Raw genomic sequence first — 3,032 nt, 5'->3', positions numbered from 1 at the left:
CAATTACACCCGTGCGTAATTGTGCATAGCAATTTGAGCTGCCGTGACCGGGCTGGGCACAGATAACAGTGGGCTGTGGAGCAGCATCGTTCAACAGTATGGTTAAAACGCCAACATTTCAGACAGTGACGGGGGAAGGGTCGAAATGGTCAGACAAGACAGGACTTTCCACCAATAAACTTCATGGGGGAGGTAACGTCTACGGAAGGTTATCTTGGCAATAATGGTGTAATTGTAAGTAGGAGGAGTAGTAAGATGAGTGGATGAGGGGTCTCAGTCGATTTGGGACATAATTAGAAAGTTTGGAATATATCAGTTTCTGCAATGGAGTTGGTTGTGGAGATTTGAGAAATTAAGGTTTCCTTATGAGGGGGAGAAGAGCCGGGCATCTGAGTGGTAGACGAAGAGGTAGTTAGAGAAATGAGGATTTTCTTGTGAGGGGAGAAGAGACAGACAGACGCCTAAGGGGTAGAGGAAGAGGTAGACAGAGGAGAGGGTGCAGCCATGGTCTTTATAAGTACCTTGGGTGTGGCAGATGGGATGAGGTTTAGTCTTTGCGACAGCAAGAACAAAAAAGAGGAAGTAGGTGTTTGACACACGTGCCTGATTGTGCAGAGCATTTTGATATGTTTGGCACATAGAGGTTATCAAGTTTTGGAGTGGCAGTGTTTGGCAGGGTGGCTTAGATGCCAAAAGGGTTGGTTGATATAGTTGGACAGGGGGGGGGGGGGGAATTTACCAATATAACCATTGGGGAGGTCATGTCTACAGAAAGTATCCTTGGCAATAGTGATGGAGTATAAAAGGTGATATATATAAAAGGTACCGATAGCCCTTCTATATGGGTTGTTTGAATTTACTGGTGGTGCAGTGATACAATGATGTGGTTTCACACTTATTAATAACACACAATATGAAAAGACTACGATATGCCAGTAGTCAGTGTGGGTGTCAGCCTGGCCAACCCGCCGGAGAGGCAAGGCTGGCCGGTCATGGGCAAGCTCGCCGAAGATCTGAGGGGGAGGTCAGGTTCTCCTGACCTCTTATAAGCCTTGGGGATACCCCGGCGCAGGCAGACAAGCATGGCCTGGGTGAAGCGCGATCCGCTCCCCATGTGGGTACACACTCCCCACGTGGGTAGCACACACGTGGCGTCCTAAGAGGTGTATAGTCTCTTTTATAGCATCCTATATGGAGGACTTATGGCAGCCTCTAGGAGGAATGGTGCAGCATCGTACTGATAACTGTATCACAGTCAACAAGGCAGCCAAGTGAGTCTTCTCCACAGTCTGACCAATCCTTGTTGTAGACAGGGCAGTTTGTCGGGGAAATGAGACTGTTCTGAGTCTTCTACACATTCTGACCAATCCTTGTCATAGACAGGGCAATTTGACGGGGAAATGAGACCGTTCCGATGAGGCAAGCCAGGAATAGGTTTGCCAGTGAAGACAGTCAGTGCTGATAATGTTTTAGTGGAGGAGATGGAGTAGAGGATGTTGGTAAAGGAGGAATGTTTTCTAGAGCTTGAGTAATAGCCTGAACAGATGATTTGGACTAATCTGAGATGACAGTAGGCAGTGAGGAGGGGGAAGTAGTAGCAGTGTTCAGAATTGTGGTCAAAAGAGAGCCTGGGATTGGGGAACTGGGAGAATTAAAATCAGTGGGGTAGTTAATTAAGGAGCAAGCCTCAATGCCCCGAATAGAGGTACAAAATCATTATTTCTGGCCATGGTAAGCCTGGAGTATGTTGGAGAGAAGATACAGTTCACCCCTCTGGGTTCCCTTAAGGGATAAGGGCTTAGCAACTAAACAAGGAAATACTGTTCCCATGGCTCCTCTAAGCCATTCATGACTAGCACAAAGTCAGCCCTTCAACCTTTCAACACAGCTCTCTTACCTTCGGAAGTAGACAGTAGAAGGGGTTAAAGAAGATAAGGAAAAGAAAAGGGGAAGACTGTGTAAGATTAGTTGAGTCAAGGGCTGAGGCTCACGGTAGGGGTGATCTCCAGCATTAGGCCCCAAGTCTCCATTTCCTAAGCCCCCCCAAAGACAACAAAGGGTATGGGTGTTCTTCCCCTATTTATTGCCTGGAATATGGTCTTTCTGAGGGCCTTCCATTTTGTTTCTGCCCTAGAGGCTAGTGGGTCTTTGCAATACTAGATCAGTTTGGGGTGTTGGTAGCATTTGCACATTGCTAACCTTGCAAGTTTTTTACAGGTGTGTAGTTACCTATGGCACACCATTCACCTTGCTTCAGCATTGGACAATTTTTGTATTTCTTTGATGGAGACGATTTTCTGCAGAAATCACAGCTCCTGCCTTAAGCTAATTTAGACTTTGTTGCAGTCGTCACATTTGAGAGTATTATATTTGTGGTCCATGTACCAATCCAAGATATTTTTATGCAATACTTTTGATACTTCCAGTATATTTCATTCAGTTTCTAATGTACCATCATCATTATCTATAAAACTCATCATTATCTATAAAACTGAAAGATTATATTCAGCTTTGGTTGTCATCTTATTTCATATAAAATACTCAAGGTAATGGACAAGAAAACTACAACTTCATATTTTATGTTATATTGAACAAAAAAATATTGATTTGCCACTAACTCAGTATAAAAATACATTTTCCGTTAGGTACTGGCAAAAGTTAAAATAATTTCAAACAAGAGACCCTATACTCATTCCAGAATAAATACAGTAATAATTATATTATTATTATTTTGTGCATTACCATTCAAATATTAGTTATGTAATGTGGGTACAGAACTCAGATAACCTCTTGAGGGTAGTATTCCTCCAGGCACAAGTCAGTGGTACCCCTGGAATGTATCCTCTGATGGACATTAAATCCACATTACACATACAGAAGCACTGTACACTAGTTGACTATAAAAAGAGCAGGAAAACAGATGTACATTTCCAGGGAGATAAAAGTTTTCTACAATGAGACGACATCTGATCTCAGCTTGGAATTGTTACATGAAAAATAGTGATTAGTGTTCTCTACAAATATACTTCTCT

At 43.1% G+C, this 3,032-nt stretch overlaps 1 protein-coding gene across 4 annotated transcripts in view; it reads right to left on the bottom strand.

Moving 5' to 3' along the window:
- Positions 1-2,569: 2,569 nt before the first annotated feature.
- The window catches only part of LOC113826701 (protein tramtrack, beta isoform), a 126,656-nt gene continuing 126,193 nt past the window's right edge, over positions 2,570-3,032 (bottom strand). For all 4 annotated transcript variants that reach the window (XM_070132899.1, XM_070132901.1, XM_070132900.1 and 1 more), the window contains exon 8: positions 2,570-3,032. This exon is cut by the window's right edge and continues 800 nt beyond it. The gene's annotated coding sequence lies outside the window, so the exon portion shown is untranslated.

Source organism: Penaeus vannamei, chromosome 18 (assembly GCF_042767895.1).
Source record: "Penaeus vannamei isolate JL-2024 chromosome 18, ASM4276789v1, whole genome shotgun sequence".
Classification (NCBI taxonomy): domain Eukaryota; kingdom Metazoa; phylum Arthropoda; class Malacostraca; order Decapoda; family Penaeidae; genus Penaeus; species Penaeus vannamei.
The sequence above is the reverse complement of the archived record's forward strand: the minus strand, read 5'-3'. Positions and strand labels throughout refer to the sequence as shown.